The sequence below is a fragment of the Falco punctatus genome (assembly GCF_963210335.1).
Source record: "Falco punctatus genome assembly, chromosome: 11".
NCBI lineage: Eukaryota > Metazoa > Chordata > Aves > Falconiformes > Falconidae > Falco > Falco punctatus.
The window spans coordinates 33,670,911-33,697,520 of record NC_137591.1 but is presented as its reverse complement, the minus strand read 5'-3'; the positions used below and the strand labels follow the sequence as shown (position 1 = coordinate 33,697,520).

The 26,610-nt window shown below is 39.2% G+C and overlaps 1 protein-coding gene across 3 annotated transcripts in view; it reads left to right on the top strand.

Annotated features, from left to right (window-relative positions):
• The window catches only part of BRINP3 (BMP/retinoic acid inducible neural specific 3), a 220,875-nt gene that overhangs the window by 64,765 nt on the left and 129,500 nt on the right, over window positions 1-26,610 (top strand). The window contains exon 2 of one of the 3 annotated variants that reach the window (XM_080407511.1): window positions 1,109-26,610. This exon is cut by the window's right edge and continues 23,756 nt beyond it. The exons of the other annotated variants lie outside the window; for them this stretch is intronic. The gene's annotated coding sequence lies outside the window, so the exon portion shown is untranslated. The remainder of the gene's footprint in view (window positions 1-1,108) is intronic. 3 annotated transcript variants of the gene reach the window in all.

Below are 26,610 nucleotides of genomic sequence, written 5' to 3'. Positions count from 1 at the left end.
AGTCAGAAAGCTATGATCTCATAGGAATAACTGAAACGTGGTGGGACAACTCATGTGACTGGAGGATTGCGATGGATGGGTATAGGCTGTTTTGTAAAGACAGGTAGGGAAGAAGAGGAAGAGGAGTCATGCTCTATGTTAAGGGGAACCTTGGATGTATAAAAGTCAGCTACGGTGATTGTGGAAGCCCTATCAAATGCCTCTGGGTCAAGACCAGAGAGTTGTTTCCAAGGGGGTTCTTACAGTAGGTATCTGCTGCTGACCTCCAAACCAAGACAAGGTGGCAAATGAGGCAATACTTGGGTCACTTCAGGAAGCTTCAGGTCACCGGAACCTGGTTCTTATGGGTGACTTCAGCCACACAGACATTTGCTGGAAGAAGAGCGCAGCAGCTGGCACGTCATCCATCAGGTTCCTGGGAGGCGCAGAGGACTGCTCCCTCACAGGGCTGTTGGCTGTGCCAGCCGGGAATGAGGCACTGCTGGAACTGCTGCTCGCAAACCAGGAGAACCCGCTTTGTAGTGCCCCGTTAGTGACAGCCTTGGCTGCAGCGGTGACGGGCTCGTGGAGTCTGGGATCCTGCCGAGCATGCTGAAGGTTGCTACTGAGACAAAGGGGTTAGAGTTTAGAAGAGCAAACTTCAGCTTGCTCAGAGCTCGGCTGGGAGGGATTCTATGGGGAGCTTCCATGGAGGATAAAGGAGACAGTGAGTGCTGGGAGTTTTCCAGGAACGCTCTTGTGGAAGCCCCAAACCAGTTCATCTCCTTTAAAGGTAAGGGAAGGAGGCAGAGCAAGAGACCCCCCCGGTTCAACTGCAAGCTTCTGAGTCTGCTTGAAACCAGAAGAGAAGCACACCAGAGATGGAAAAAGTGGATGAATACCCATTGCAAACTAGGAGGGCATTGTCAGGGTGTGCAGAGATGCAGTTAGGAAAGCAATAGCTCAGCTTGAAATTGGCCAGAGATGTCAAAAACTACAAGAGTGAGTTCTTTAGGTATATAAACGACAAGCAGAAACAGAAGGTCCACTGTCAAACAGGTGGGGTGAGCTAGTCGACTGCACTGAAAAGGCAGAGGTTCTTGACACTCTTCACCTCTGTCTTTACCAGCACTGTTTGGCCCCAGGCCTTGGGAAAAAAATCCAGGCTGATGCAAACACAGGCCTGCTGCCAGCGAAGGAGTGAATGTGTACCGTTACAGAAGCTTGACCCTTACAAAGTGATGGGCCCTGACAACATCCACCCGAGGGGTGAGGAGTGCTAGCTGACATCATTGTGAGGCTGCCCTCCGTAATCTTTGAGAGGCTGTGGAGATTGGGGGATGCCCCAGAAGAGTGGAAGAAGGTTAATGTCAACCCCCATCTGCAAGAAAGGCTGAAAGAAGGATCTGGAAAGTCGTAGACACATCAGGCTTACTTCAGTCCCTGGGAGAGTTATGGAATGACTCCTCCTGGGGGCTATCACAAGTGAAATGAAGTGCATGATCGGGAAAAGCCAGCATGGGTTTACTAAAGGCAAATTGTGATTGACAAACCTGCTTGTTTACTCCCCCCACAATAGGATGGAGGAGGCAATCAAAAAAGTAAAAGTGAGAAAACTCACGTATTGAGATAAAAGTTTAACAGTGAAGTAAAAGCTGTACACACAAGCAAAGCAAAATAAGGAATTAATTCACTGCTTGTCATCAGTAGGCAGATGCTCAGCCGTCTCTGGGAAGGCAGGGTTCCGTCACGTGTAACGGTTACTTGGGAAGAGAAATGGCATAACTCTGAATGTCCCGTTCTCCACCAGCACACCCCCCCCCCCCAACCCCCCACCCCCCCTCCTTCTTTCTTCTTCCCCACAGCTTTTATTGCTGAGCATGATGTCATATAGTACGGAATGTTCCTTTGGTCAGCTGGGGGCAGCTGTCCAGCTCTGTCCTCTCCCAGCTCCTTGTGCCTACTTGCTGGTGGGGTGATGGGAGAAGCAGGAAAGGCTATGATGCTGCGTGAGCACTGCTCAGCAATAACATGCCTGTGTTATCGACACTGTTTTCATCACATATCCAAAACATAGCCCCATATCAGCTACTATGAAGAAAATTAACTCTACCCCAGCCAAAACCAGTCCAAAGAGACACATATTTTACACTGGTGAAAAAGCTGTGGAAAACTTGCCCCTTCTCTCTGAAATGCATGTTTGCCAGTAGGACGCTTTACAAAGACCATCTGATTCAGACTCAGGTTTGAAATATACGTAGTAGCATCTGTTTCTGCAGTACAGACACACATTGAGTGGGCTCATGTTTGCATAAGACTAGAATAAGTGAGACAAACTAACATATTTTGGATTAAAAGCAAGCTGAAGTTATTGACAACATAAAAGAAAAATTAATAGGTTATAGACTTTAAAGCTCCGTTTCTTTTTTTCCAAGAGCAAGCTTATTAGAATCTGTATGGATACTGGACTTGTTCTAATTACATTCAATTGGAATTGTTTTCTCTGTGGAGATGATACATTCACTTTAGGGTTCATTCCTCAGTTTTTTAGGATTGGCTTTTAAGAGCCCTGGCATCCTGGTAGGCCGCTGCCCTGCAATAGGGTTTATTTCAGCCTCTGATCACATGGCTTTAGTGTAGCGGGCCCTGAGGCTTATCAGCTGTAGTTAGGACCTTGCACTACTTAAGCTAGTGGGACCAACTAATGAAATAATATTGTCAGTTTTGATTGCCATTGTCATCCGCTTGACTGGGAAGGAAACAGTGCTGAATTTCTCCGCTGAAATACTCCACTGAAATACTTGGAACCTACTTGGTTCCCAGCTGTGATTCACACTGAGGTATTTAGAATCTGTTGGCAGATTTGCCTGGTGGGAGAAAAGTACCTGGGAGCAGCTCTTCAGGCAGCAGATGCTTGTGAATGGCCTCCTGGACAGGTTTGTCCCATGCTCCAACTTGGCTTTCTAGCTGTGCACTGATTCCAGCAGAACTGCTCCAACTTAAGACTGGGAGTAGTGAGAATGGGTTACATTACACCTTTTGGTACAACCAAGTATGTTCTGTTGTCTCAGGGAGTAATAAATACTGCTGATACATCTGAAGCACCTAGCCCTGCTTTGGAAAATCATTGGTGAATGATTTCTTGATTAGTGACTGACCAAGCTGTAAACTTCCGCAATAGACGTTTTATGGATAAAATGTGATGTATCTTCAAAGCTGCTGAGGATGTCATAAGGTTGTGTACATCAGTATGTTGGGTACCGTCAGCAGTTGTATAGTTTATGACAGATGGACTTTTCCAGATTGAAAAATGTTGAAATGATAATGAACGGGAGGCAGCAGATTTCATTCACTCCAAGAAAACAAAAATATAACTGATGGGATGGACAAAGATTATTTTAATGAAATAATTCTTTTTTGCCTTCTCTGCTAGAAAGAACTTGTCTGAAAGCTTAGGAAGCAGATTAAATAAAAGTTAAAAGCTGTCCTCAGTTTCTGATTGCGCTTAATTATTGAATGCCTTTCTTGAGGTTTTGGAACTCTGTTCAGATAGTTATCTCCTCACAATCTGATAAAGATTTGCATTGCTGTAATCTCAGAACTCAATAGTTGTAGTAATTTTATACTTTATTGGTGAGGTTGGTCCACTGAGTTAGCGTTAGTTCCAAAGACAACAATATGATTACATACTTTTGCATTATTGCAGTTAAATGCAGCCTGGTTCTTGTACTTCACATTTGGCACTATCCAGCTTAAATTGCTATTTTTGATTGTAAGAACTGTGGAATGTTCTGACTAGACCCTTTTTGTGCCTCTACCTGATGCTCCTGTATCAACAGATGAACATCCATGATATAAAGTCCATGCTTTGTGAACTCACTGTTTCAGAAATAGATGATCTTGAAATATATATATTAAAAAAACGATCATCTCGCCATACTTTTCTAAAGAATATCCAATATGATTTTTCCAACTTACCACCTTGTTCATATTGTAGTCTGGTTTGTTCCTTGTTCTTTAAATTTTGGATGACTTTAGAGAGTGATATTTACCAAATAATATTGTGTTTGGCTTTTGTTATTCAATATTTCAAATACAATTACCCTATTAAGAGAAAGAAATATTAGCCCAAGACTGTATTGAAGGTTCATTATTTTGTATTACTGCTCAGATTCAGAAGGTGAGACTTTATAAACAAGTTCTTTCAAAAAGAAAAAAAATCCTGTAAAAGCAACTGTTTTCAAGAGTAGTGTATCTTTCTCCATTAAATCATGTCAAGTCATCTCTAGTATATTTCTGAGCTTGCCACTTTCCATTCTTGTTCTAGTGTCACTGAATTAACCTTCTATACACAGTATCATCTCAAAATCAAACAGCTGTTACGACCTTGAAGGTAAAACTTTAAAGATGGCATATGCCTTCTGAGAATTACTTGTCTGAATGAAGTTGTCTTCCTTATTGTCTTTTAAACAAAGGGAAAAGTACTTTGTAAAAATACCAAGCTTCAGCATAGTTGGGAACCCTATCATTGTTTCATTGCAGAAACAAGTGCTCAGCTATCATGGAAAAGAGATTGTCCTTTCGTTAGCAGAAATGTCACGTTTAGGACTGAGTTCATGTTCACTCTGAGTTACCTTAAGAGCTGTTAGTCTTGTTTTTACATCTTTGCTTTGTGACAGGGTAAAAAAATGAAGAATTAGCCCCTGAGGTTCTGTTTGTGCCCTCCAGCAATCCCTTTGCAGCTACTAGCTGCTACACCGACTGACTTAAGGAATGACTACCTAAATCTCTTAATCTTTAAAACTAAATGTTCTGTTTATCATAGAAATTCAAAATGTGCCTCTTACTGCAGTATCTTTCAGTCTGTAATGCATCATCCTCACATCACCTTGGCAAAGAGGGTACTGTTAGGAAGGCCTTACAAAGGGGCTGGCAATGGCTGGTTGACTGGCAGTACTATACTTGAGATAAATTAAATTGTTTATTGCTAAAGTTAGCTAAAAAACAAAAAGAAAAAGAGAAAAGAACTCTGTCTCATAGGGTAATTTAAGGAATATAGAGACTTTAGTTCTTAAGACTGAGGAGACACAGATCAGTAGCTTTTTCGGCTTTTATTTCTATTTGAAATTTGTCTTGCCAAGAAGTCTTTGCCAGAACTGACAGCTTTGGACTTACGTCAGTTTGATTTCTATCACTTTTTCATTTCTATTTCACTTCCACCCTGTAATAGGAACTTCGACACGAACTGCCATGGGGCAATTTAGCATGGGTTAACCACAAGAACAGAACCTCATCACTCTGTCACAAAATCTAAAATTTATCTTAGTGGGATTGGAATAGCATGTGGACAGTGGTTTCTGCTCTCAGATTTCTGTCCTTGGATACTCACACATTTCACACTCATGCCTGCCAAGGCCACAGATCCTCCAATCCAATTCAAACAGTCACCTTGGACCCAAGGGGACAGGACAGTCACTCTCAACATCTGGCATGCCTGAGTTCTGGCTGCTGGTCCAGCCCCTGGCTGTAGAGGTGCCACCTTGGGCTTTGTCTTCAACACAGTGTTCCTGTACGGAGCTCCCCATGGGTAGACTATTGTTTTCACTATTTATTGCTTCCTAAATTAGAATGTGAGCATAAGACACCAATAACCTTGTTAATTATATTGTCTTGGGACAATTTCTTTGTTTTCCTCCTTATCTGAAAGACATATAGTGACCGGTTTTTGTGCAGAAGGAATGATATATGCAACAACAAGTTCAGAAGGACTTAGGGTAACGTTAGCTAAACTTTGTTAAACTGAACCATTCTTTATAGCACTTACCATATATTCTGGCATCATAGTATGCTGTAAATGCAGAAGTTGCTGCCTAGATGGTGTAATTTTTCAGTAACGTGGCATATGCTATTAATCTTGTGCTACTAATGCTATTAATGGTATTAATCTTAATGTCTTGTGCAATGAAGTAGTGTCATGATGCACATTCTTAGGAAATCAAAAGGCTATTTCACTATACAATTACATCTACCAGTAAGAAAAACTTCAGCATTATGTCAGTATTTGGGAGCACAAACTAGCACACAAACAGATGATATTGCTGACATGCCTCAATGGGATCAGTCTGCACTGTTTTAGCAGCTCATTGATAATACTTTCATCCTTTGGTCCCTCATGGATTTTTATTTCTGAGACAGAGGTAAGAGATTACGTGTTTTAATCTGTTAGTACATTTTCTAGTGTCACCTGTGTTTGTAATGACATGAACATTGCCTTGAAGTTTGCATTTGTTCTTCCTGAATACAGGTACTATGTTTTATGTGTGATGAAACTAATTTCAAAACCATGCTAGGAAAACATTTGCAGTTGCACAAAATGGTGGATAACTTTTTTTTCACGAGTCAAAGACTGAAATAATAATTGTCCAGGAAACAGAAAATGAGCAAATTCTAAGCATTTTTCATCTTGGCATTTCCAGCTAAATGTGATTGTTATTTTGGGTCACTAAATCCAGAAAACTGGGCTTAACAAATGTCGTTCTAAAGTTATATTATTAGTCTGTTTCAAATATGGGGCTATACATTATCATATGCTTCCTCAGAGAGGAAAAACAGGAGAGGCATTCTAGCAGGAGAGACAAGATTCATGGCATGAACCATGAGTATGGAAAGCTGTACATAGGCAAACAGGTTTTAAATTCTGCTATTTCTTTTAATATTCGCTTCATACTTTTTCTGAAACATCATAGATTTTGAAAGCTGATGCACAGCCAGTGAAATAAAAACTTATGTAATACATTTGTCTAAATTGCCAACTAAGAAAATAATTCTGCCTACATAAAATGGGGACATACAATTAATGACTTAATTGAAGTACTATCACTCACAGAAGACATACTGAAGGGTAGTGCAGGCACAAGTTTAGAATAAGCTCTCTTTAAAAGGGCATTTCGATGCACAGCTTTGCTGTTGATGTTACACTATGATTGAATATTAGCAGTGTAGTATTAAAGGACTATCAAAAGGTCTTGGGACTGCTATCATGTCTCCTGGAGATTACATGTCTTTCAGTTTTGGACCTCTTTCAAACAGACATCTATTAAACTGATCACAATACCCTCTGGTATGGCTAAGGCAAATGTTTGTAGAACTTTGAATCAGAAAGGAAGGATTAAGGGTTTTCATGCCCTGTAATATGCGCAGAGGATGACACAGAGAGCAACAACAGCCTTTGTTTCCCCACGTTTTGTCATCCTTGAAGTCCTGCAGTGAGCCATCAGCATTTTTCATGTCTTTATCTTGACCTGGGCACCTCCATTTCGGCATTTGGTCCATCTCCAAAAACACATAACTCACCTTTTGAAGCTGAAGATTACTTTTGTTAAAAAAATCAATTTATATATTGAGGTCTTGAGTTCATGGTAAAGGCTGGTCACCAGAAAAGGAAGAACTCAGTTTTAATACTCAAGCTGACTGAAGTATGATCCACATTCCTGAGAAATTCTATCATTGAGTGTTGCCCTGCAGGCCAAACAAAAACCTGTAACAGTGTAATAGGGTCTGTACGCACCTTTGTGCACACCATAGAGATACGGTGTGAGACCACAATGCAGCTGATCCTGAGGTGTGGGTCTGGAGCAGGGGCAGACCATGGGATCTCCTGTAGGTTTTTTCTCAATACCTCTGGTCAGGGGCTGCAGTCAACTGAGGGGCTACAAGTAGTGGCTTCTTGCCAGGGTATGTTGTTTAAAGAAACACTTACTGCAACGGACTTTCTCCTGCTTCCAGATGAAATGGTGTAAAGGGATTGAAACAGAATCTAAAATAAGCTGATCCCAAATATTCTGCTTTATTTTAATTTTATGGTGCATTGAAAGAGACAGAAAACTTCAGGTTAGTCTAACCTTCCTGACCGTAGATTTCTGTCCACACACACACACACCCCACACTCACAAAAGCCCCAATGTTTTTTCATTATTTGCAAGTGTGATGGAATGCACATTGTCATTATCAATTTATTCATTACAGAGTTGATCTAGTTGAGGTGAAAAGCTGTTTTCACTTAGACAGGAGCAGAACTAGCTGGTAATGTTTATGAAATGATCTGGCGTATAGAAATGTTATCACTGTAAACATTTGCTACCATAAACACACAAATAAAAACTGTGAGCTTCCAAAAGGTAACGAAGGGCTTTAACAGTTTCAAGGTAGTTGTTGCAAATCTGTGTGGTCACTTTTTGATACAGGACTGAAAAACATACTGAAATGAAATACGATAATGAAGCATTAGTTTCTTAGAATCAAAATCTAAAAGTATATTTTTACTATCACCATAAAATATTTCTCCTTTCCTGCACAACGTAGCATTACTGAGATGCACTTCCAAAATTTGAATGTAATGAATGCAGACTGAGCTGATGCTTTTGACAGGATAAAAGTGTTTCAGCCCATTTAGAATTGGTTAGAGTGCAGAGATACAAATCTGTAGTTTAGCACAGAAGCTGAAAATGTTTCTCTAAAGGGAGAATTTCTTAAGTTCAAAGACTTGTCCAGCTGGCTTAACCAAGAATAGCTTTCTTTTCCTCATCACTTTGTACCATGTTTTATTCAGGTCACACTTGCACAGAACTTTCACAGTATTCCCTTATTGTCTGAGATAATTTACTTTCAGCTTGATCTTGAATAACTGGCCAGGGCTGGTTCTGTTCATCTGTGAAACAGAAGGTATTACATCAGTGCTAAAAGTGCTTATGGATTGCAAACACTGTGGAAATACCATCAAAAAGTATACATGCATAAGAGTATCAGTACTTTAATTTTAAGCTGCTGAAGTGACCCAAAAGAGCTTTTGAGGTTTATTTGAGTAAGGGCAAGTTCTACTTACTTCCTAGAAAATTTCCAGATGCATACAAATAAGACAGGGTTAAACAATATTGCAGAATATCTGTGCTGTCACTATTTTACAGTGAAGGGATAATTCAAACTGTAACTGTTCAGCAGTGGTAAATTGTGACCAAGGAATGATCCGGCTCAGAGGACAAGAAGGCCCTGCTACAGAAAGGGTTAAACTGGCTGGAAGCTGGGGTGCCAGAGAAAGAAGGATTCCCTGCAAGGAAGTGAGGTTTCCCTTGTCGATGAGATAAGGAACAGTTTATTTTCGTGCAGCCAACCTGCAATGCTCAGGGGCCACCTTTGGGCAGCAGAGCTGGACGAGGGTCCAATCCAAGGCCAGGCTGAGGCACCTCATGGAACCCCTCATGGGATGGGTCCTGGTGCGAAGCTTATTTTATTTCTCAGCACAAAAAATTGCTACCTTTACTTCTACTGCCATTCTTTTGAATTTTCACCTGCTTTGGGTCTTATCTCCAATGACTTCATCTCCAGTGGTTCTTAGTTGTGGCTTTCTTTGGCCTTTGCTTTTGCCTTTGTTTTTCATAACAGAAGATCTAGAGTTATATTAATGGAAATGTTCCTGGGGGAGTACAACAGAAGCTGATAAGGTTTCTAATCTTCATTAGGAAAAGAAACTGGAATCTCAGTTTTTTAACACACAGAGATATATGTTTGATACTGTTCTGTGTAATCCTTGTTTGGAAAGAGAAAAATGAGTCCCCATTGATTCTGGAGAGTTATAGCTAAACTGAAATTCAAAAGGGAGAAAAGACTTCCTGCAATTGAAGCAAGAGAGTTTCACATTTAAAACAGCTTTCAGTGATGTAATTTTAATTAAAATCTAGCATATTGCAAATAAAAGAGCAACACAACCAAACTTGTTTCCCCATAACTTTAGAATTCTGAACATAATACTTCATTGCAAAAGTATTGGAACAAGATTATTCATAAGCTATATTTCTTTGGACATGTTTAAATAGTATTCAGTTGTAAGATATATAATTCTACTTTAGTACCGTATGTGAATTCATTTCCAGTAATGGAAATACATGTGCATTCAAGCAACCCATATATGACACTAATGCAGCATATTAGGAATAAGTATTTCCCTAAGATCCCTTTTCAGAAAAGCAGATCTTCTCACAAACATTGTCCTGTCTCAAAGGTAGTAAAAGATGACAGCTTGCAAGTAAAATCAGGATCTTACAATAGCTGAATAGGTTTTGAGTGGTAGAGTGGTTGCTCTTCTGCTGAATTAGACACGCAAAATAACCCCCAGATAAGAAAACTCAAGAGCTACAGCAGTTTTTCATGGAGGGCTATATTGTTGTGGTGTTCTATGGGAAACTGTTGAATGGGAGAGAAGGGTGTAAGAGATTAAGAGACATAATCCCGCAGTCAGGTTTCCAATTAATCCAGTTAAAGTTTGTCTTGGAGCTAGTTGTGTTCCCTGTACTATCCTTGTGGATTAAAAGATGTTTTTTACAGAACATTTAGCAGACTGAAGTCTTCTCCTACAAGTAAAGTTTGCAGACACTATTCCAGTAATAGCACTACTAAATTCAGTAGCACTGTGCTAATAGCAAGCCTTGATCCATACGTAAGTAGGGGAGCAGAAGCCTTACCTTCATCCATATATGTTCCCTCTACTTTTGAGAAACGAATGCGTGCATGTTTCTAAAGATAGAGCCTGGCTTTACTCCTCTGTCACTCTAGAGCTTTCTTTTGATGGTTCAAGAAAAATAGCCCTTCCACTTTTATACAAATCTCAGCCACAATCTGGCCTTGCTTAGTGTAAGAATGGGGATTTTTCATGGTTGATTTTCCTCTAAGTCCAGGTGCTTTCCACTGAGTTCATCCCTAAAGTTAAATTCTAGAAGATGCTGAGCAGAGGAAACGGTCTCAACAACCATCCCAAATGATTTATAATATGTTTGAATACAACATATTTCCTATGCACATTATGCCTTATGTTTTGATGTAGAATTGTCTAACCAGAGTGTGTGCAAGCAAATTCACACACACACACATGCTGTAACAAGGCTTCCTACCCCTCCAGGAGATTTGAAAAGATGTAGGCTACTTATCCCATTTTTATTCATTGATCCATCCATCCTTGAAGCAAAAGACATATTATATTTCATAGCTCCAGCCACAAGGACCTCCAGCTCACTGAGGAATTTTCTGAACCACTGACTCTAATTTCCATATTCTGGGGAGAACAGTAGAATGCATTAGATTAATATCTGAACTTAGTAAAGCATTTGATATCATAGCTCACAAGAATTATTCATGAAAATAATCTCTCTTGGCTTGGCTGTGACCCTTTGGAGGAATTTATACTTAAAAATGCTTAAATGTAAATGTCTATGAGGAAGTAGTTCATCTAGGGAGCAATCATGTCAATCCCAGACCTCAGAATGAAAATAAAATTAATGTCACTTATGTAGTCCCTTATCCTGCTCAAGGGATGAAGCACGTAAGTTCAGAGTCGGTATAGTGTTTGCAAAGTGCTTTGCTATAAGCGACTATAGGATATTTTGGCTGACATTCTGATTTTGAATAGTAATAGTTCTAGACGTACCTGCATATAAACATGAGCTAGATTATTTTCCCTAGGAGGCCTCTAGGTGCATTTAATAAATTAAAAGAATATTTTATAAACCTTTACAATACTCTGCCAACAATTGGCAATGCTCACTCTATGCCAGAATAAAACTAAAGCTGCCGTGGTGCCACTAGTGAAAAGCAAATGCCACCCGCACCTTTTTGATAAGACTTTGTTCCTTCATTATCATTTTGGAGAAAGAAAGCCCAGCAGATACCACACAATGGGCATTGATGAAGTGCTTAGGTGAAATACAAGTGCCAAGGAAATGTAAAGGGGAGGAGAAGATTTGTTATAAACAGTTCTGGGGAAGAACCTTCTGTCATCTCCTGAGGTGAGGTGGAAAAAGAGTGGCAGGTCATTTGATTCGAGGAGGTCATCCGGGAAATATTATGGTATGTCACACAGTAAGAGCAGTCTTGGAGGATGCCCGGCTGCTGACATGTATTGTGGTACTTGGGTTATGGCTGGAAACCAGCAACACTCTCAGCACTAGTCACCCACTGATCAAGGGAATTATTGCAAAGCAGGAAATCATATCAGGAATTAGACAGTTCATTTTTGTTACTAGTGCAGAAAGAATGAACTTAGATACTAGATTTGTCCCAACTCACAAGTAAAAAGGTGAAATGATGAGTATTCAGAATGTTACATTTACTTAATTTATATGACGTTGCTTGTTTTTTATTTATGTGCAATCATAAGGATGGATAGAAAGGCATTCATACCTATTAGTCTGACAATTTTCAGGAGTTTCTGATTTCCAAAGAGTTTCCAGTTACAGGAATCTCCAATTCCCGAAATCCCCTACAGCACATCTACTGCTAACATAAGCTGGTGAATTCTGAACTTGAAGCTTCTTAAAAAGAAGGCTGAGTATGAAGTTGTCTTTTTTTGAGGTAGGCAAGTTTGATTCTTTCTAGCCTCCATATATGTTTTAGTGATTGAGATAAATTTTGTGTAACTTATGCCTTGAAGATGATAGGAGCCATCAATCTAGTGAGAAGTTTAACTTGCTGTAGCTGAAGTGCTTTGCTCATTTGTTTTTGGTGTGCCGTGATCAAGTACAGCATCAGGGTCACTAAACTATATCTTTATATTTTAATTACATGTCCACATATGGATTGACTAAAAAATTGATAATTTTGACCTTACAGAAAACAAATAGCTTTTAAAAAAATGATACACAGAAGATTTTCTGTTAGTTGCCTTATTTCCCCTGCAGCAAAACAGTATGCAACCCTGACAAAGAAGATACAAGGTTAATGGAGGTGCTGACTTTTAATGCTAGTAGTAAACATTTCAGCATACAGAAAGCTAATCATTTACAGCTTAAGCAGAGAGAAATTACAAAGCCTGCCTCTAGACCTTGTGGTGTCTCGGAAGGTATTTGTATAGGTGATGTATACACGAAAGGATTTCTTTACTGTTGTATTTTCTTTGCTGTGTTCTCTGTAGGCATTATTGTGCTGAACTTTCTGAAGGCTAATATCTCACAGAACACAATAAAATGTAGTTATTTAGAAATGCTTCACAGCTATAATACTTTTTTTTTTTTTTTTTTTTTTTTTTTTTACTCTCTAATACACCTTTTCAATAACTTTTGGCTGAAAATATTGCCCTTATTTCTGAAGAGTTCCCCATGTTTACTAAATCACCTATAGGTATTGTCCTTTTTACAAACTTCTGCAGAAAACCAGCTTTTAAAGTTGTAAGTAAAAGATTATTATTTCAAGCAGCAATTCATGGGAACAGCGCAGTCCCCTGCACTCAGCAAAAGGAGTGATGTAGTACAATGGAAGCTTCTTATGCTTTTAAATAGTAAGTCTTTTTAGAAGCTTCTGTAGGTTATTTCTGTGAATGGTGTGTGCTCTAATAATATTTTGTAAGGCCTGCTGTGTTACGCCCCTTCACAATTAGAAAATCACACATTTAGGAATTACATTGCACTTAAGTAATACATCCTTTATAAAATTTGAATTTAAATACCTGGTTCCATACCACAGATCAATTATTATTATGGATTATTATTAATTAATATTATGGATTATTTTAATCCACAATGTCATCGTAAGTTCCAAAGGTGAGTAAATTATGAATTTAGACAATTAAAAGTTAGGTGTTTTCTTAGAAATTATGAGAACCCCATTAACAATTTTGGATGTTAAATTTTTCTTTTCCTTATTGCTAAAGCTAAAGGAAGCATGTAATCTCCTACTGTGCTTTCATCTCCCAAGCCTATGCAATTGAGGTCATGAATTAGGAAAAAAAATAAAATTATGTAATTCTTGTGCCTCTTTGGCTTGACTTTGAGAGCCCTTTTTGTTTGGCACTGCAGCTGGAAAGAGACAAATCTACATTAATTTTTGCATTGCAATGAGTGCTGAAAGAAAAAAGAAAAGGGGGTTGAAAATAAAATGTTTATTAAATCAAAGAGGAAAAAAACCCCACTTATCTTAAAATCTTTTAATTCTCTGTTGTAGATTTTAATAGGAAAAACATTACTTGTCATGTTAGTGCAGAAACCTTGCTTTGAAGCTAAGCTTTCTCTACTCTGTGTTACACTGATGGAAATTGTCAACACTCAGAATTTTGTAAGGTTGTGAGGTTGGCTTTTTTTTTCTTTTTTTTTTTTTTTCTTTTTTTTTAACTCCATCTCTATAGCAGTCCGTACAAGAAAAAGGACACAGAGGATAAATGACAACAGAAAACGTCAACAAAAAAGTTGGATGAGTGAAGCAAGGATTTGTGGTTACAATGTCTGAGAACTAGGCAACTCAATAAAGGTAACTGAAATATGATGCAAGAAAACATTAATTAGGAGCACTACAAACTGTTTCAGATAAGAAAGGGGTGTATAAAAAAGCAGGAAGGATTAGGAAAGCCAGGAGATTTGTGGTGGTCTTAAACACTCAATGTTAAAATCTCACTATAAAATGTTGGGGTTAGTTTGTGTTGTGGTGGGTTCATCTTAGCCAGCTTCCAGCTGTTTCCCCAGCCACTCTCACACTCCCCTTCCTCAACAGGACAGGGGCTGAGAATAAGATGAAAAATTGTGTAGGGTTGAGATAAAGACAGGGAGACCACTTACCAGCTACAACCACAGGCGAAATAGGGAAAATTAATTTAATTTATTGTCAATTAAAATAGAGTAGGAAAGTGAAAAACAAAGACAAAAGCTCTAGACAGGTATCTGAGGCTATTTTTTGTTGTGTTCAAAGCCCTGTAATTTATCTTAGGGTGTGGTCAGTTCCATTCCCATTTTTTCTCTTCTTTCTCACTGTCAGATACCTCCTTCCCAAAAAAAACCTTCCAGCAAACAGTCCCTTTCCTTCTGTCTTGGATTCAGTCTTGGCTTCCCAACAGTAGGTGTCCCACATGGCCAACTCCAGCCTTGAGTTAGCATTTTGGATGCACAAGACAGACAATTTAGATGATGAGATACTATAGACAGGACTGAGGCTTGTGCTCATATAAAAATTTTGTGAACACATTTTTGTCCAGGTGCCTGGCTTGGTGATAATCTTGTAGCTTGCGGTAGATTCTACAACTCCTCAAAGAGTTATGTCATTCTTCTTCCTGTTTATTTGAATGTTATAAATTTCTGATCTTATTTCTTGCTTGTAGGATAAATTTTCTTCCTGTGCATTTTTATTCATGTAGGCTCCCATTTGATCCTGCTATAGGATTCTCTTCTCCTTTTCGTGTCCTCAAAAAATTGTAGCTAAAGCAATTTGCATTGACATGCAATTATGCAGCTGCTTAATGCTCCTGTCTTTCTTGTTGTGCTTATTCTTCCTAGTGTAATCTGCGTGACAGGAGTCATGATACGGGAGTCTCTTAAATCATCAGCCTTAATGCAAACCAAAAAGTCTTCTGCTTTGAAGACTTCAGCCACAGTTCACACCAACTGCAGTCTGAGATACATGCAAAGTATGTCCTCCCACAGCAGCATACCTCTTTGGGCTACTGGGTAGCTGTGTATCTCATGGAAAGCAACCATGCTTCACGCTGCATTTTGGGTATCTGGGTGACCACAGTATTTTCACCTACCACATAAAAAAACCCCACTTAACAAATTGAAAAAAATTATTTGCACTGCCTTGGAGATATGCCATATGCACCCCTGGAAAGTCATCTTAAAATGCACCGAGTATGACCTACAGATTGCTTTTAATTTTCTTGCTGTCACAGACATTTATTTCTACCATCCTCCATTCAGTTGGCTGAAAAAAAATGGAAATATGCTTTCAGATAAATAAAGATGCAATATCACACTCCACCCCCTTCCTCCTCTCCTTGTTTTTTTTCCTTTTGAGAAGAAGCTGATGTCTGATCTGTCAAGGTCACACGCTGGAAAGTGTGCAATGCAGGTGCTGGAAGTTGTCTAGCAGCCTGGAAACATTTATTTGTATCACAAACAAATTGTTCATTTAGTCCTCAGACTGTTCAGATCTCTGGCTCCTAACATTTTCAAATGACAGTAGTAAAAATGAATGTAGTAAGTGGAGTGGAGTTGGGGCTGCTGTTTTATGTACTGCTTGAATAAAGAAGCTAATGAATCCCTTTTCTACTGTATGAGGTTACAAGGTAAACCACAGAAAAAGCACGTGGGGGTAAAAACCCCACTGAATAACATAAAAATTATAAACCCATTCCAGAAATAAGGTTAGTTTGAAGTGTTTTAGGAAGAGGTCCTATCTTCTGAGCTAAATTTGATACTATAGTACACTTCCCCCAGTGTCAAAAGAAGGCTGAGGCACATTCAAAAGGCACAAGATATTTTAAAGGACACAAAGAAAAGCCAGAAGTTGAGGAGGACTGGCTTTTACTGTAGAAAATCTGAAAGAAAACATTTGGCAAAAGTGCATGTCTGTTCCACCACAAGAAGTTCTACTCTTCCAACAGGAAAACAGCCCCCCTAAACTGCAGTCTTAAGAATTAAAAACTTACTTGGATGAGGAATGGAAGAAAAGATCATGGGAGAAAGATTATCCTGTGTAACCCATCCCATGGGCTTTACAGCACCTGCTTCTGTACATCAGTGGGGTAGATACCCGTCGCAAAGAAAAAGTGATTTCATGAGATTTAAATCAATTTGGAATTGAAATAGTTTATTGATGCTAACCGATTAACTGTCAGGATGCATTCAGGATCAATGCTAGTAATGCAATGGATAAACCACAGCGCCAGGTGCCTACAAGCAGTAAATATATGCCTCTGATTTCCATGTACACTTCTACAACTGACTCCACAAACCAACAGAAAAATTCCCCTGTCCCCCAGGCTCCCCAGAAGTCAGAGCCACACACCCAAGTAGTGTCCCTGGGTGCTGTCCTTGTGATGTCACCCCACAAGGTGGATGCTGGCTGAGAGCCAGCCAGGGTGGTGGTTATGATGCTGACGGGGCAATGTCTGGTTACCGCTTAACTCGACTGACAGCTGTCTTCCTCTTGAACCTTATCAGTTTTGGGGCAAATGTCCTCTCAGATGGTCCATTTACACTGTTTACACATACATTTCTCTCTGTCTCTTTTGTCTGGAGTTTTTTTATCCTCACATTATTATGAATGGGAAAGTTCATGCCAGTGGAAAGACAGGAAGAAGAAAGCCAGCAGAATGTGAAATAACATACATAGAAAAGGATGACTGCTTGGGAGGAAAGTGCAGCCAAAGTAATAAACAGTAACATTGCTATTCTGGATCTGAAGGAGAATAAACCCATGCAATAATAATAATAATAAAAACCTAAAAAAACCCCCAAACTAATCAAGAAAGCAAATCAGAAGACAGAGATGTCTTAGCAATTATCCTTGATTTTTATATAAAATAAAAAAAATCTGTAATAGAAAATATCTAAAACTTTGGGAAAAATAGAACAAAGGAGGGGTAGGAACACTGGGTGATTACATGTATGAAGGGTCAGAGAAATAATATTATTGAAATAATTATTTAATACTAGATTTAATCAGGTAGGTGGTGGGGGATGCCGTTTATTTTTACAAACAAAGTTAAAATAATGCATTTGTAGCAAAATTTGGTATTGTTGCTACAGAAAAAAACCCAGATAAATCAGAGTTTACATATCCTGTTCCTTATACATATAGAAGAAAAACAATGCCCCTACTATGTAGACTACAAAAAAAGCTCAAAATAAAAAGCTCTTTGTATTTCTCTTTGATGCTTGCTTTTAATCTCCCTAGATTTTTTTTTTCAGTTTGTAAAACCTGTAGCACCTTTCACATGGGTGACTGAGTAATTATTTGTACAACTAAGCTCCTATAAAAGGATTGAAGAATGCTTATTTATGCACCTAGGGAAACAGAGTAGCAATCAGAGAAAAATTGACCTTACATGCAATCTGCTCAGGTTATAAAGGGATCTCAGTGTTTTCCTTTAAAAAGCAGAGAAAGTTTAAATTTTGATCTTTTCTAAATGTGATAAAACATATGTTTTAATTTTAGTTTCTTTCTGAAAATTCCCCAGAAAAATATTAGAGGGTACCGTGTTCCTAACATTGCTATTAATGTTCTAAATTATGCAAGTGGTTTCTTAAGGAAAACTTCAGAACTTTTTCAATGAAATCTCAGTGTATTGAAATTCTGTAGGAATTCTGGGCAGCCAAAACCGGTGGACTGCAGGATGCAGGGGACACCCCCTTCTTTCTGGCTTAGCACCTCTCCCAGGGGTGTGGGTGCATTTGCACTGCAGGGGCACAGCTGCTCAGGCAGATCCCAGGCCCCACACAGGCTTCTCCTTTAGCCTCTTCCCACCAGTTCCCCACTCTGGTTCTTCCTGCAACTACCATAACCTCTCACTCTCTGCCCTGGGCTCCTCCTAAATAAATGACTTGCCCTTACTTACTTTTCCCTATAGACATTATTTTTTTCTACATCAGTACAGAAATTTGGTATTTCTGATAACATTTCCTGGGCAATCTTGGTGTTACTGATACAGTTCCCTAGGTGCTTGCTGACTCGTCAGACTGTCTCCTCCAAAGGTCCCCAGTGCTCCCCTCCAAATATTTATAAAATGCATCTTTCTCTTCAATAAACCCCATTAAACCCCTGTAAAACCTGGCCATTCCTAACAGCACTGTCTGTAACTTTTGTCCTGTTCTACTACGTTGTCACATCCAGCAATTTCTCGTGTCATGCCTGGTGGTTTCCCAGGGTCTGTTCACTCACCCAAATCTCACGTCAGGGCTTAGTCATCTACCTGTATACCTTAACATGCCTAATTCTCTAGACACTTTGAATATCTCAAGTTAAAAGACCCATAAAACTAGGAAGAAAAATGGAGAATTAAAGTAACAGTTAGATTTTAATATCTTTTTTCCTTTATTGCATACTGCTAGACTTATCAGAAAATATTTTGATAAGTCTGTTTTTGTTTCCATCTTTGTTACAGCATGATTAAAATCTTCCTGATGCACACCAGAAATTTTAATGCCACTTTCAACCTATTAGCAAAAAGGCATTATGAGTGATTTTACAGGAGCAATACACTGAAAGCAAAGGACAACTTTTTCTTCAGACTCTAAATGCAAATAATTTTTCTGTTCAAAAGTGTTTCAGAAATGTCTTTGCTTTTATGTGTTTGTCATGTTTTTTCTGTAATTGAAATTGGCTCCTCATAGCTCTGACTGTGCATGACAAGCCATGTGATTCATTTCCCCTCACCCCACGCTCAGCCTTGCACTACACCAAACTTCAGCACAGACTGCTATGTCAGGAGGCTGATAAAAAAGTGTCTCCAAAGGGTATAAGCCAACAGTTACTGTCTTTTGCTTAAGAAAAAATTATGAAGACGGTAAAATATTGGTCATATTATATCTACTCTCCATCAGTAGCTATATACAATAAATAGATGACAAATTGATTTAAAATGAAAAAAAAAATAAAATTCTCCACTTGTCCTATATATATTGATTTACACGACAATAATAACAAAGCTCATTATTAGACTGTGCAGCTAAATGTGATATCCCAGTGATTCTACAAAAAAATTATACTTTGGTAACAGCAGAAAAAACTGAATACACTGGCTCCTTGAACCTTGTTCTGTCATATCGATGCTGAAGAGTTAATGACCTCAAAATACCCAAACATCTGATCAAAAAACTCAAATGTACAATTAGTAAGCTCACAGAGATTGTACAATCAACAGTTTGAAACCCAGAAATCTACCCTTCAAGGTCAACCCAGAAAGGCAAAGACTTAGAGCTTCTTGACATTAAATTCCCACAAGACCAGCCTTGGATTAATGAGCTTACTAGGGCTTGTGGTTTGTTACCTTTCAGCTGCAGTTGTTGAGCTTTCAAAAAGTTCCCTGTCACCCCAGCAATCTATAGATACTGTTCCTTTGACCTCAGTGAAACCTGTGTATGCTTATCATCTGATCAAGAATAGGTGCTGAGCCAGGAGTCTGATGTAGTTCTGTGCTGTCACCTCAATGCAGCATCCAGAGAATCTAAGCTGGAGACATCCCGGGTGCCTGCACTTTGACATTCGTGCAAATTGCCAGGGATACACATTAGTCTCCCTTGGTATTAAAATATACCTGACATGCAATAGATACCGATCACAGGAGGTTTTACAGTGACTTGGAGCACATAACCAGGAACATCATAAATGCTTGGTACCATCATATGTGAACGTCAGAAATATTCAACTGCCACAGCAGCTTTTGCCTTCAATTTTGCCCAGCAAGCTAATGAAACCGAAATACCAATCTCGTGGCAGCCCGTTTCCTCAGGCTGTCGGATCAACCAGCATGACCTCCTGAGTAACTGAAGTGACGAGGCTGTCGCTTTGGCTAAGGCACCGAAGCAATGCTGATCCCCTTGTTCAGTCCTGTACCTTGCAGAAATAGTAAGCCAAGTCTTACAAAGTTTGGTTTTGCCAATACTTCAACATATAAAAGGTGTTGAACTTTAGGCCATATAAAAGAGGTCTGGACCTTTGGAAAGCTCCAAATGTGAGTTCTGCTCAGGTGCCTTGTGCCTGGCTGTAAACTCAGAAAAAATGCCAAATCCCTAACCTGAGGAACATGTAGTTAACACATGAAAGCTGTCCAGATGGTTACCATCTTCCTACCTGTGCTTCAGCCAATTTGTATCTCTGTATACAGCTTTGACAGCTATTAAATTCTTTTAGTTTTAACACCGGTTTTGGAATGCATTTAATTTTTGTACTAAGAGATCCAAATTGCTGATGTGGGATGAAATCCAAAGCTCACTGAACTCCGCAGAAAAAAAAAACCCATCACAGCCTGACTATATGTTGGAACTAGTCATTAGTGCCTGAAAGTATCCTATAACTGACATCACACTCTTTAATAAATGTGCTATAGTGTATAGGAAAGACATGCACAGAACTGCATTGCTGCATACATGATTTTTCTTCATTTATTGTCTTGGCTTACTTGAACTAAATGTGGTTGAACATGGGGTGGAAGGTGTTCTGGTAGGATAGCCTGCTTCAGTCAGCTCGTCAAACCATGCAGTTTGACATCAATATGCCGTGTAAATAAAGACCTCTGTAAATGGAGGACAACCACATTTCTAGTCTTTCAGTACTCCACAGCCTCTGCTGCCACACAGGCAGACAGCACTTAGGCTTACTCAGTGTGGGGTAACTCATGCTGTGAAGCTACACTGCTTCTCATAACCAGGACAGGTTTTTTAAAAGGTGCAAAATCTTTGTTTTCACAGAGCCAAGAACTGATAAAGGCTGCTAACAGTCATTGACAGCATTTTCTGTGTTATCATGTTGAAATCTATTAAAGTATTTTATTTTTAAAGCTCATGTAGAGCATTTGCTTTTCCAAAGTATTTCCACACCGTGTTGCAGCTAACAGGTAAAGCTCCCGTGCTTTCTTGGCTGCGTGGTGTAAATCAGCTCTCCAGGTTACTGGGTGAAGTGGAACTTGGAGGACTCTACGTATCTCAAGCCAGGCCAGGCTTGGTTAATTTTCTGTCTAAAATCCATTTCAATCAAAAGCCCTGCTGACAGTAGCACCATTATTCCAGCTGAGAAGAGTCATTCAGTGTTGATAAAATTTGATTACTTTGTCACAGTCTTTCAGACTGTATCCCCACAATGTGTCGCAATTTTGCACAAAAAAAAAAAAAAAAAAAAGTGTGATTTAATCCACTGTGGTTATTGCAATTACAAATAGTATTCACAAAACTGAACAGCATTCATAATTGGGCAAACACATTCTCCAGAAGTGTCACACTGTCATTCAGCCACAGCACAGCTGGGAAAAAGAGTGCTGAAGAAGCTAAGCAAAATAACTGATTTGGGTGATTACAATGAAAATGGTTTGTTATTGCCACACAGCAGAAATTACCCACTTCCTCCACCTTGTTTTTTTTTGCTGTGAAGTCATAACACAAAATATTTAATTCTTATGAAGGAGGCATACCAATTGGAAGTTGAAACACTTTTTATGGACCTGAGTGAAGCTCACTTAAGGTGAGTGAACCTCATGGAGTGAGCTATACCTGCTGGTGTGCCCTCTGTAGCATGGATGTCTAAAACTGGCAGAAAAGCCTGTGCCAAAACTTAAAGGAATACAGATGGAAGGCTGATGGATCTGGGCCTTTGACTAAATCTTGTAGATGTTTATGACCATTTTTGGACTATTAAACTCATTGCTGTAATTAAATGTTTTGGAACGTCATTTCACAATCATTGATGACCTTGCTAGTGAGGTTATTTTTACACATGTATGTGGAACATCATTTTTTCCTTCGAGGAAATCATAATCAAAATATGCTTGGAAGTACATATGAGCACTTACTGAGATTTCTTGTATCTAGTTGGTGCTTAGGACCCTGACGTGGGACTAAACAGGCTTTGCTGATGCTTCATCCAGAAAATGGACCCTGCTACTCCAGCTGGCTGAGGTTACAAGAGGTTCCTGTCATAGCCTTCAGAGTACTGTGGGATGAGTCCTTGTACATTCACTCCACTTTTGGTGGACTTTCCACTTCAGTACATGAAGCAGTAAGCAGGGACAGTGAGGAAATGCATATAACATCTGAGAAGTGTCCGTTATATGCTGCTTTCTAGAGCAACTCATTAAAACACTGTGAGGATTAATATACAACATTCAGAAGACTTTGAAGAGGAAAATATCTTTTTAGTTAGTAATTATTATCATTATATTAATAAATATTGTAGGAAAGTATTTACCTCTATGTCAGCGAATATTTTTATTTCAGAAAATTATTTCTGTTTCTCCCACAACCTCATCTGCCAGCACAGAAAAGGGAAGGATCAATTAGATGGGGGAAAACATGCATTGCAGCCCAGCCACTGAGTTCCTGTCATCTTCTAGTCTTCGTTAATGCAGGTTCCGTTCTCAGTTTGCATTTTCTCCCTTCTCCTTCCAACCAGTTCAGAGTTTAAGCTTTTCCAGAGTACCAGAAGCTATTCAAGCTCGGACTGATCACAACAAATGTAAAAATAGATCACAACCTAGAACATCCCTGAAACATACACTTCACAAAACAACAAAGATGAAATAAAAATACTAATATTAAGAATCATATATCTAAAAAATTTCTGTTTCTCTGGAGAGTTGCAGATTCCAGCTCTTATTCCAAACATTTCAAAATTTTGAAGGACTCTGAAAGTAGAGATTCTTTTATAAAATAAAACATTTTGTGGAAATTATTCTGAGATAATCTTTCCCCGATCTTATAGCTGTGCAATTCTTATGGTACATGTGCACACATGCCTCCAAGTTACAGACGTCCCCAAGCCCCATGCGTGGTAGCCTGCACTGCACTACTGACACAGTCCAAGGAGGCAGAATATCATGCCTAAAGTAAACAGCAGTTAAAATTTTCCATTTACCTTTCCTTTTCAGATATAGCATAGGTATTTAAGCAGTGAAAAAAAAAAAAAAAATCAAGACAAAAGCAACAGTTACAGCTCTTTTTCTGTTTTCTCATCACTAGTTTTGCTACCCTGTCATTCATTACAGACAGAACAGCAACTGGGCTGGCTTTTATTATCCTCTTTTTGGAATTAAGTGATTGTAGGGCCAGACAAGAAACAAGGTGTCTTGCTAGCTGGCTGGATGATTTTGAACATTTTAACTATGGGTGGCACCTTTAAAATGAGGATAGCGCTTCTCAGCTCCCTTGTAAACTGCTCTAAGATGAACTGACAAGGAAGAGTCACGAGGTAGACACGCTTTAGGTTCAGATACACTTTATTTCTATGTATAATTTCTTTAATGTGTTGTTTTGAACGCTTTTATCACTTTAAATATTTTAAAAGTAACTGCAAATCTTGTCAGAATTCCTACTGAATTTTATAAAGCTAGAAACCACCTCCTATTTCTCATGGATACATGTGGGATTGGGATCTGATAGATTTGGCTGTCTAGTTCGATCAGGATTTCCACAGTGAAGCCATGCTACTTACGTTCAATGTCATGAAAACACCAGTCTAGCTTTTCCCCAGCAGGCATAGTGGAAACCTCACAGTTAAAAGCAAAATAACCCCACAAGAGTTGTCCAGACATGCAGTGTATATTTGTGTTCTCTAACGCAGGAACACAGTTTACATATATTCTGTTTTCATTTTTAGTTATTGAATCAGCATTAGCAATGGTGGAATTATTAGATGCTCTTCCCAGATATAGCACTTTTAAGAAGACACAAAGAAAGGAGGAGAAAAAGACCCCTTTTCAAAAAGCATTATTTAGTTGACTTTGACTTCCAAGAATATGTATGAATATATACGTAGCATGCCAACTATATCTGTATACACACATATATGTATATATACTAGCAATGAAAGTCAAATTAAAGTCTATTGATGTTAGCACTTTCACCATCTTAACTTTTATGAATTAAAACAAAACCTAATCCTAGCTAGGAGGGCATTACAAACAAATCCAAGGAGACCTGGTCCATTTCTGTGTCTGCCAATTGTCTCCTGAATAGCCTTGGTCACTTTGCTTAATTGTATCTCCCCATTTACAAAGGCAACCCTTTCTTGAAATGTGTTTCAGTCTGCTCCTGCAAAGCATGAGATATTGCTGTTATAAATAATAAATTGATTCACCAATTAAAAAAAAAAAAAGTTGAAGACATGAGAGGAAGGTCAGGACTAGAACTCCCGGTTGTGCTGAAGAATAGTATGGTTGTCTAATTTAATACTGGTTGATTTGCTAAGTAACTGAGCTTGGGAATACCCTTCCTTGCACTTGGTACAACATTTCTAAAAAACATAAGCTAAACCCATCATCACCTCATCAGTGCAAAAGGACAGTTTCATATTTATAAGAACATAATTTGTGTCAACGAATATATCCCACCTGGATGCCTTGAGTTTTTCAGGTCTTGCTTACTTTTCTGGTTATTAAGTCCTGCATAATTTCAAAGGCACTAGCTTTTCTGCTGCAGTGTGTCAGCATTTCCATTGAAAACCTCATTTTAATGGGAATGCTCTCCATTTGCAAAAAGCGTGTTCTAGGCAGAAAACTGGAACATCCAGAACCAAATTCAAGCACACTGCCAGTTAAAGGAGTATTAGTAATTTTAAAAGAGCCACTTGCTGCTTTTCAAAAACACAAGCATCGAAAATTTCAGTTTGATTTTTGAAGATTTTTTAAGTCTTGGCTGCAAATCTGAATGGTCCATAAACCACTTTGTAGAGAAATACCTGCTACCAGGGGAAGGAGGGGCCTGGGGAAAAGATCTATTAGACCTGTTCAGGGTTGTTAACACAAATCAAGAAATAAACGACTCTGAAAAAGCAGGATACTGAGGGGGAAAGGAAAAAAATCTAGTAAAAAGAATGAATACAGTTGGCTCTGATCCTAAGATGCCACTGGGAATTTCCAAATGGGACCCAGGGGATGTATGAGAAGTGATCTTCAAAGGGAGTGCCCACAGGACTGTTACAAATTATGTAAGGTCTGATCAGGCAAGCTACAAGGTCAGATAAGGCAATTATGTGGCAAAAATACCATCCTGCAATCCAAACCAATCCAAAAAAGGCAGCGGTAGAAAGCACTGGCAGTGTATTTTGGCCCATCTCCATCTACTTCTGAGCAGGATGGGAGGAGGAGAAGCGGCCCAGCTCTGATTCTGGCATACAGGATTGTCACAGGCATTGTGGCTTAATTCATTGCCCTGTCATCTAGTGATCTCCAGAGCTGTGGCTGCCCTAGAAAGAATGAATATTACAGTTTGACGAGATGGGCTTAACTCTAAACTTTCACAGCTTGGAGTGCTGGAGGTGTCATGACACTGTGGAAGGCCAGAGGAGTTCAAAGCTGAGGCAGCACCTTCAGCTGCACCTTGGTGTCACTGGATCTGCGTGATACCAACCTGTGTGGGCTCCATCTCTGCTCGTGAAGCCAAGAACCACCTCATGCACAGAATGTAAATGCTTCAGATCACATCGTAGCTTGTTTCTCAACACAAGCTTGTTCATACATTAGTTACAACACTTCCAAAATATTTTTTCCTCTAGCGACAGCCACAAGAGCATAGCCACCCAAAGAACAAGTGCTATGATTGCAAATTTACTGGTTTCTTCAGCATGAACTTCCATCTAAAACGTACCCGTTATTCATCTTTCCTGTGATTTGCAGCAGCTGTGGTGTCACCATGCCAACTGATTGGTAAAACGGGGGAAGGGCACGCTCAAAGTCATTTCTGAGCTCTGTAATATCTTACGAAGAAAAGCTAGTGATTATAATGAGAAAAATAATTCCTCACTGTGAAAGCTGACTGAGAGCAAACGGAGAAAAGTAAGACTTGCAGCTAAAGCAAACCTGAGTGGGATTACCACCTACATGAAAAAGGTTGGATAGCTTTAGAGATGAGGCCTTCATCCTGCCCCTCAGCACAGCTCCTGGGAAGGGTTGGGAACGGGCTGTTGCCAGTCCATTATGTGCCTATGCTGGTGGCGATAAAAGGTAAGAGGATTTAAAGTGAATTCCCTTGCTTGATAAAGCCAAGCCTTTTACCTGAGGACAACAGTTAACTCTGTCAGGGGTGTGTGTAATTGCCTCGATGCAAATGGCAAATGGGGACTGAAGAAATAACTCACCAGTCCTAATGGTGAAGGAGAGAATCTCTTCAGTGCCTTCATCAA